The 9,927-nt window shown below is 44.9% G+C and overlaps 1 pseudogene; it reads left to right on the top strand.

The window, feature by feature from the left end:
- Positions 1-6,001: 6,001 nt before the first annotated feature.
- Positions 6,002-7,395, top strand: LOC147692705 (uncharacterized; annotated as a pseudogene).
- The last annotated feature ends 2,532 nt before the right edge of the window (positions 7,396-9,927 follow it).

Raw genomic sequence — 9,927 nt, 5'->3', positions numbered from 1 at the left:
AATACTATAGAACAATGAATTTGGATATGTGGTGGTGGGTACAAGCCAACAGGGCTTGGCCCATCTATCGAGGTTAACTAGGTGACGGAGAAATCCCGCCCTCCTTGGACTTGGATAAAACAAATCCAGGTGAGGGCTCTAATGGGCACAGAATGATTGGTAGGAAGAGGGGGTAGCACCACTAATCTTTGGATGGTTTCTGGATGCCTAAAATTAATGATCACACAATCTCCAGCAATAGTCTTCAGAGTAGGGCACACCCAGACTACCCTCCTTATCATCAAGATTTTGCCTGCCTTATCATACGTGAACTGCATATTTTTCAGTAGCCAGAACAGAATCTTATTACGGAGTTCAAGCTGGGATTCTTTATGGCCTTTTTTGAGTTCTGGGATTCCTGACAAAATAATTACGTAAGGGACAGCCTCGGGGGGAAGATTGATTGTAGGGAGAGAGAATTGCTGGATCACACCACTTCCTCCCCCCGCGTTCGCCTCTGCGGAAGGCGGACCACTAGACTCACCCCCCATTGGATTTTTACCCGAAAGAGTATGTCTGGCCAATAACGGTTTCAGCAATCTGGAGTTATTCCCCTGTGGTCCTTTAGAAGCTGGTAAAAGTGCGGATCCTTGGCCAGAATATGGCAACCCTCTATCTCCAGTTAAATTAATAACTTCAGAGCTAGTGGGAACCTGTTTTGGGGGCACTTTAGCAGCATTGGGTGACTCAGTTACCACACTCGAGAGTGGGTCCGGAGGTGTAGACGGCCCAGCATTAAGTCTACTAGTAGCCGGGTTAACAGTAACTTCTTTGTTAGATAATATCTGAGAAGTATTTGTAAGAGTTGGAAAATTTTGAAGGTGCAGAAGAATGGAGGCAATCTCTTCTCTTACCATTGTTCTGCTTTGGGACAGCAAGTCTAGCACTAAAGCTTTGGCCCAGGGAGGGTAGGTCGGAACTTCTGTTTTTTTTTTAGCGTTAACTAGAGGAATATCATTTTTCTTTGACTTTGCAGGACCTCTGCCAAGCCCACCCCTAGATTTTTTCCCTTTGGGACCAATATTACTACCCTGATTTATTTTCTTTGGCAGGCGGGCAGTAGATGGTAGGCCCTCTGATCTAGACGCTGTGCTTAATAAGGTAATGTGGTCAATTGAGGTCGAATCCATTTTTGCACTCCCATTCAGTTCAAATGTTTTCATTGAGTCAATAAGGGGAGGAGAGATCAATGGAAAACAGTCAGGTGTATTTGAAAGACGTCTTTCAGTTAGTTCAATTTCGGTGGTGACCACACCAATCGCCTTTTGAAGCATTAAGTCTAATGCAGTTGGGACCAGGGGTGACTGGGGATTTGCTTTGGGAACAGAACGCTTCACAGCACATGCGCGTTTCCCTTGCACAGCGGGTGGGGGGAATTGGTGGGGCCATTGCAAAAAATAGTAGTGCATACAGCAACAAAGAGGGTAGTAATGGGTCAGCGTACCTTGAGTCCAAACGATAAGACGGAAACCCGGAGCTCCAGAAGTTAGAGGGGTGGCCCAGCCCAGTCTACTCTGGAGAGGCAGCGCCGCCTATAAGGGCTTGTGGCGCCCTCTGATGACGTTGTCGGCCTGCGCCCTTCCAAAGCCCCCTGGGGGATGTAGCATGCCAACGCCATTTCCTTCACGGCAGGGGTGGCGGTGTCGCTGTAGGTTGGTGACTCTCTCTCACACCTCAGGAGCAGCAGGGGGTCAGGGAGCACCAGGTACTTTGGCCGTTTCCCTCACAGCAGGTTCGGAATGCTGGCAGATTAAGGCGCGGGTTTGAAGCAGTTCCTAGACTCAGGACTCACAATTTGGGCTCACAATTTGGGCTGCTCGTGGCTCTTCAGTGCCTCCTCGCTCGCCTCTTCGATTTGCCGCTGAGTCTGTTCTGCGCTCCTAGAACGTTGTCCCCACACCTGCACGCCTGCCGATTGTCACATGAATTACATTCACTCTTAGTATTGTTAAAATATATATTTTGGAAGCACTATTTTATCTTAACCTTTAATGCATTTTGTAGCAGCTATCTTATTCTGTGTGTGCTGCAGGTTTAAAATAGTAACTTACATTTTCACAGTGCTTTCTGTCACAGACTGTGACCTTGTAGCACTAAAAATACACAAGTCACTATTCTCCACTGCACCAACCAAGATGTAATTCTGTGGCTTTCTGGTTACACACAGACCTCTGCAGTATATCAACTAATAGACTTTCATAATGTACTACAATGCATTTACCACTATCATTTTGTTTTGGTAACTTTTCATTTAATTTGCAAGTTATTTCATATGTAGCTACCTGACTGAAAAGCTTTCATAATATTTTGGCTTTTTTAGCTACACCTTTTGTACAACTGATATTCTGAACTGACATATTTAAAAGTGCTTTCATAGGAGATAATGAAGAAAATTGAGCTTTGGTGAAATAAAATATTTGCCTAAGATCACACAATTTAAGTGGGGTAGCCAGAATTTCTCAATATTGTTTGGTTTCGCTTTGTACAAATGGGCCACTAAATGAGTATCTGTTTGTCTCTCATTATGTCAAGGCTTTGTTTTCAACCTCTTTGTGCAGTTTTTATATACCGTAAACTTGACTCAAAGTCAGTTAGCCCTTTCATGAGCACCAGTTACATTACACAAGGTCACATTTATGTTTTATAGACACATGTGAAATTAACTGATTTGCCCAGAAATGCAGGCAATGCATGTGAGAATTAAACCTGGTTCCCCAGTTCCAAAATAGACAGCTCAGGGTGTAACATCACATTTTGGGTGCAGACAGAGTGGCAGGCTGAAGCCAGTATTAGAACTCTGAGCCTGATTCTCAAAGGGCCTCTGTACTCATTGCGTATACTGTGCAGTGGTGGGGGAGTCTCCACACTTCGGGCGGATTCTCCGCAATGAGAATTCTCATTTCAGATATTCCACCCGAGTGTGGACACTACCCCACGGCTGCAGGGCCTCTGACACGAGAGCGGAAGCCCTTTGTGAATCAGGCCCTCTATTTTTTGTCCATTTATCACAGAAATATTGCTGAAATTTGCATCTAAACATGCCAATTTTCAAAACTTTTCTCTGGGGAGAAAACCCTCAACCCACCCATAATAAACATTGACCTCGCTCATGCTACAGTTCATTCACTAGTTTTACCCATCACCAATTACAAATTCCACCATCCGCCACTGGCATAAAGTGCCTAGGGTTAGAGTAAAGTGGTGTAGAGTAGAGTGCAGTGGCGTAGAGTGGTACAGAGAAGAGTAGAGTGGTTCAGATTGGAGTGTTGCAGCATAGAGTGCAGTGGAGTGGCGCAGAGTGGATTGTTTCAGAGTATAGTGAAGTAGCATATAGTGGAGTGGTACACGGTAGAGTGGAGAGGTGCAGGGTAGAATGCAGTGGTGTAGAGTAAATTGATGCGGAGTGCAATGGTGCTGAGCAGATTAGAGTGACATAAAGTAGATTGGGATAGAATGCACTGGCATAGTATGGAGTGGTACAGAGTAGAGTGCATTGGCAAAGACTGGAGTGGTGTAGAGTGCAGTGGTGAAGAGTACAGAGGTACATAGTAAAGTAGTGTGGGATAGAGTGCATTGGCATAGAAAAGAGAGATGCAGAGTAGAATGCAGTGATGCAGTGTGGAGTGGCATCGAGTGGAGTGGTGTAATGTGGAGTGGTGAAGTGTAGAGGGCAGTGTAGTAAAGTGGAGTATACATGGTGTTGTAGTGCTCTGCCACTATAGACAACACATCTTCATTGAAATGACCATTGCATTTTCACAGACATACAGTTTTACTGATACAACTATACAGAGCACAAACAATAATGTGTGGAAATAGCATCACCTAGTGAATGATTTTTTTAAAGCATTAATGTATTTGTTTCCACATCACTTTAGAATTACCTGAATTTTCCCCAGTAGCCAGCATGATTGTCACATAAAGCCCCACACTTTGAAGTTAGAGAAAGAAAAGTAAACACCAAGCTCCCTGGAAAACAGAGCCTGCCATTTGACCTCTGTCTATAAATGCAGAGCAAATGTGCCAAGATAAGAATACGATTTAAAGGTCTGTTTAGAGAAAGGGAGCACTTGAAAGAATACAGCAAATAAGGTATGGGCTACAGAAGCAACTAACTTACGCTGGATAGCCTAAAATAATTTAAGCCGGCACATAAAAACCAAGAAGATGTGAGATACAAACCACAAAGCAATTGGTAAGGAATGAGTGGAATGCATTCAAAGGGAAGCTTTCTGAATGTCCCCAAGATGTTGTTAGCAAACCAGGCAGCAGTACTGTCTGGTAGGCTTTGAGCTAAAAATGGATGCCTGAGCTAATTTGAAGCTTCAGTTTTCCCTTTGATAAATTCATAATTCCTCCTGATTCCCTGTTGGAGACAGTTTCTGGTTTCGGAAAACAGCCGCCAGAAGTTTTATATTCTCTGAATAGACTGTTTTTGTAAACAACCACCAACAGTTTCATTTCTGCTGAATGCACTCAATGGGCGTGATAACACGTCAAAAATGCATCTAATAGCACTCATAAATTGTGACAGTGATCTGTGGCAACTAGAAACCAAAACACAAAATCTGTCTTGCACAATTGAGCAGGAGGTCAGAACCCCATGCGAAGATTCAAAAAACATGGCAATGTCCCTGAAACTTCAACTCCAAGACACATATCCAGACACACCCTTTCTTGCATAATTTCAGTAGTTTTGAGCTACCCTTGTTATATAAAATCCCCCAAAGTACCAGGTGAAGCTAAATACAGCTCCACTATTGGTCCACTTGAAATCAGGTCCTGAGCAGTTGGGGTAGTGTTCCTCTTGGTTGAATGATGGAACCACACATACCATTACCATGCATTCCTCCAAGTGACTTTTATGTAAACTAGTAGAATGACTATTGACTACCGAAACACCACATTTTTCAGTAAACATAGTTTTAATGATGTAAGTGGAAAATTAGGTAAAACAGCTAAAAGGAAAATTTTCCCTGAGCACTTCTTTGATATTGGCAGTAAAACACTGTAACAAAAATGGCAGTCTATTTACATTGGTTCTTGCAGTTGATTTTCTCCTCTGCAAGTGCTGTGTTAGCGATTAAGTAACTCATAGTTTCATATTTGTTCTTGCTGTAATTTCCTAAAACCCTCCAATTCATTAAATCCACTCCCTTGCCAATCAAAATCTCTACTTTCATCGGTCGCTCGAGGCTCTTTTTAAAGCCCGCAGAAAACAGTGGTATTTTTGCAAGTTTCAAAATAACATTCTTTCTGAAAATCGTCCCATGTAGACACAGAAATAACTATGGGGGAGGTGGAGGTAATTTCGAAATACCGGGTCCTTAATAGGGAATTTTACTGATCCGCTATTAAGAACTCAGTATTTCCGATGTAGGTAAAAATTCTGTAAAAATTACCGAATCGGTAATAATCAGCGATTTGGTAAAAATCGCTAAAAAAATTACAGATTCCCCATTACCGAATCGGTATCACCGATTCCTTAATACAGACGGTAATTAGCGAATTGGTATTTCAAAAAATCATTAATTGTCGAATCAGCCAATCCTGTGCTTCCTCATTACCTCACAACCAGGAAGTGGCCACACCCATGCAGCTGCACTAATCCTGAAGCTGTTTGAGAGGCAGGGAGCTCAGAAAACAACCCAGGAGCAACTCTTCCAAGTCTTTGCTGAGAACACAGAGCAGATATGGACAACCAGGAGAGGGAAAAGGAGGCAGGTGAACTCAAGAGGAAACATAAATTTAGTGAGAGGGAGCTTATTGAGGATGTCACAAAGGACCATGACAAACTTTTTGGGAAAAAGTCTCTGCACATGCCTGCGTTTCAGAAGAGGCAGATATAGCTGGTTATCCAGGAAAGGATTGATACCATTGGAGTAACCCAGCGCTCCATTGAAGAACTCAAAAATGCTGGTATGACCTCAGGAAGCGTGCAAAGGAGAGGCTGGCAGAGATAATGAAGCAAGCCAACCTGACAGGTGGAGGGAGAAACACAGCACCTGCGCCAACTGCCTTGGATCTCCTGGTGAAGTCCACCCTCCAGCCGGAGAGTGTGAGTGAGATTGGGGATGCAAACAGCTCAGCCAGAGCTGGCAACAGGCAAGGTAAGATGCATGCACGGCATGCTGTGCTCCCACTCCCTAACTCTAATCACCAATGAGGAAGTATGAATCCCACTCCAGTACATTTTTTATTAAAAACCAGCAATGCATCATGGGAGATGTAGACAGAAGTAACACATATCATAACAGTCAGTTCACTGAACCCAAAAGCATGTGACACACATCAGCAATTAGCAAGCAGAGGACAGTCAGTTTGATTGGCAGTCATGAAATGTATTATTACGCAAATGCTGCCAGACAAGTGAGCAAATGTACATTCTGTCTCTACAGGCGAGCCATTGCGCAGGGCTGCAGAGAGTAACTTAGGAAAGGCACCCAGGAGAGAGAGAACACAGGAGGAAGAGGCGATACTGTCGCCTGCAGAGCACACCACACAATGACCACCACCACCATCGCCACCACCACCACCATTACCATCACCAGCATCACCACCGCCACCAGCACCAAGAGCCAGGAGGCATGCAGTGGCTAGCCACCAGCAGGTGGAGGTGTCTGAGGAGGACAGCATGGAAGACCAACAGTCCACGGTGTCAGAGGATGCCAACAGTGCAGGCACACAGTCTCCCACCGAGTGCGCCCACACCGGTGCCAGTCGATGCAGGGCAAGGGCAGCCAGTCCAGCTTCACAGGGCGATGATCAAACGGTATTTGCCGGTCTTGAGGGGAACATGCTCAAGGTGTAGCGCCTGCAAGGCAAATCAGTAAGGTCAGTCCAGCGGCAGATGGTACAAATGAATAGACACATGCTGCAAATCGAGAAGGGCATCAGCAGCATGAACAATACTGTGCCTGAGGGCATGAGGGACATGTCTGAGGCACTGAGGCTACTGTGGAGCAAAATGGATGAGGACCGTTTGGTGAGGTGCAGGGAGAGGCAGAAACTGGACAACTAAACTAAGGCAGTGAACCGCCTCTCCACTGCCACCTCTCTGCTCTGCAGGCGCTCTTTGGCAATGCAGGAGGAGATGGCCCACTGCAGCTGTGATGTGGCAAGGGGGCTTGTCACAGTGACCAGTGCACTGGATGTGCTACAGACAAACCAGGTAGCCACTACAGGTGCAGGTGAAGGGGAGATAGTGAAGAGGCAACTAGCTGCAGTAGCATCACGTCTCCTATACCATAGTCCAGGAGGCGCAGCGAACGGCACAGCGCTGCCACAGGACAGACTGCTAGTGAGGACAGTGTGCCCAGGGAACCTAGCAGTGCCGCACGTGGGCGCAGGAAGTAATGTAAGGCATGACATGGTATTGCGAAGTGGGTGATGTAACCCATATTACCTTTGTAATTTGCATTTCATTTTCGCTTGCCATGGTAAGCCCTGCATGTTGTGGGGGTGTGCTATGCTAATTAAACACTGTCACTCACTTACAGTAACTGGCTGTGTCTCCTTACTTACTCAGAAATAGTTGCATGTGATCTCATCCCGTCTGTGTCTCCCACCTGGTGCTGCTGCCACACCTGCTGCGCTGTGCTCTGGCTGTGGACAATCCTCACCCTCGGCCTCAGAGTCAGTTAGTTCCACTGCTGTTCCTTTCTTTGTGGCAAGTTTATGCATCATGGCACATGTTAACTATTATTTTACAGCAGATGATGGGGCGGTACTGACATGCACATCCACTTTTGTGTAGGCAGCGGAACCTCCTTTTTAAGAGTCCAAATGTGCGCTCCACAACATTGTGTGTAGATTTATGTGCCACATTGCATCTTCTCTCACTTGGGGTGGATGGGTTGAGGTATGGAGTTAGGATAAATGCCCTCACAGCATATGTGCTCTCACCTAAGTGAGAAAGGAAGTGCCATTAATACCAGTCACCAACACATTCATCCGAGGTATACATCCGGGTCTGTCACATTGATTTACCTAGCAGGTATCCTTCTCCAAATTCACCCCCAACCAGACGTGTGTAGATCCCACTGTTCCTTAATATGTAGGAGTCATGGATACTCTCTGGAAATTTGGCTACAATGTCAGTGATGATGTGGTCCGCATCCCATATTACCTTCACGTTGATGGAATGTGTAGATTGGCCGTTCCGGTATATGTACTCTGTAGCTGCAGGTGGGCAGATTGATATGTGTGCCCCATCAATGCACCCTATTTCATGTGAGAACTGTGCCTTTTGGTAAAAATCCATCTTTGTTTTCTGAAGTTCCGCCTGTGTGCTGGGAAAGCGTATGCAGTGATGCATTCTTTGCATCATTGCATGCCGGATTAGTGTTGAATAAACGGGACAGGCAACTCTGTGACACACCACCTGCCACTGCTATCACTCCCTGGCAAGTAGGTGCAGGCTACATAGCACCTGAACATGTGTTGGTATAGCGTGCGCCCTTGGTGTCTGATGCTCCAGGAGTGGGTGCAGGTCCCGTATCAGGTCTAGGATGGTTTGGGGGTCTAGCTGCCTTGCAATTACGTAGAGGGCCACCATTGTCTTCACACTGTTGCATTTTGGGGCTGTTTAAATTCAGTGCACCTGATTACCACTTGCTTTGAGTCAGTGGTAATTACAACTCCTAAATACCGAAAATTCGGTATTACCGATTTTTGGTACATCAATTTGCGAGTTTTTAAGGATTTCTTATTTAGCGATTCGGTATTTGGGGGTTTTAGTGTCTGCTAATCGCAAATTAAGAAATTGGTAACTGGTTTCCCTTATTTTACCGATTCCTTATTTGCAATGGCGTTTGGTGTTACCTAAATTGTACATGGCTAAATACAGGTCGGTAATGCAGAAATTCTGCGAATTTGTGAGTTACCGACCGGTATTTAGCCACCTACATCTGGCCCTATGCTGCGTATATCATCACTGAGAAGTCAGGTGGGTATCAAATACTTCACAGGCATGTACCCTCCCTCAAGTCTGCACTCCCCTCTCAGGACACCATCAATGTGCATTTATCTTGGAAAAATATGCATTGTACGTAGACTAAATTTTACCCTATGGCCTGATTTACTATACCCATGTACAAACCAGGGATATGCAATTTGTCCCTGTACTGATTTCCGAATGGGAATGCAACTTGCGGTGAATACAATATGCTAATAGATAGCACTGTAAATTGTATAATTGGAGTGGGTCACAAAACCCCCTACTTAATGACTAATAATTAGGCATGTAGCAATTTCGACCCCGTGTGGATGGCTGTGAACGCAGGGAAGGACTGCAAGGGACAGCAGAACCACCTACCTGCAATTTATTTCCCTCACTGGAACCATTTAAAAAAAAACCTGCATGTCCATTAACCCCTTCCATGCATCGGACTCACAGTGGGCGTGTGTGGAGGACGGCCGGGGGCTGTCCAAACCCCGCCCACTCATTTTGCCCGCACAGTAGCGGAATTCGTGCCACGGTCAATGGGTTAAAGGGTAATATGCTGCTTTAAAGTAAATTGTTTTACCATTTGGCATCATGTTGTGGAGACTAAGCTGAGTTCCTCTGGATCGCTTCCCCTTTGCAAGGTTTCAATGATTTGACAACAGAATAGGGGTCACAAACCACTGATACATTTATTTGTGACCCCTCCTCTGTTATAAAGAGATGATTCACAGGATTTGTGACAGCAAAAAGAATCGTTTTTCATCCTGAACAACTTGTCTGTGGTATTTGTTTTTAAAGTATTTGCTTTAGCCTTTTCAAACCTCTGTAATCAGGAGCGTTCTTTAATACATTTCCAAAACTAGTGTTAGGCAGGACGCATTGTTTTATTAGTCTTATACTATATGATAACATATTCATATAGCTTATTTTTTAAATTCATT

This window comes from Lissotriton vulgaris, chromosome 9 (genome assembly GCF_964263255.1).
Source record: "Lissotriton vulgaris chromosome 9, aLisVul1.2, whole genome shotgun sequence".
In the NCBI taxonomy this organism is placed as follows: Eukaryota; Metazoa; Chordata; class Amphibia; order Caudata; family Salamandridae; genus Lissotriton; species Lissotriton vulgaris.
The sequence above is the reverse complement of the archived record's forward strand: the minus strand, read 5'-3'. Positions and strand labels throughout refer to the sequence as shown.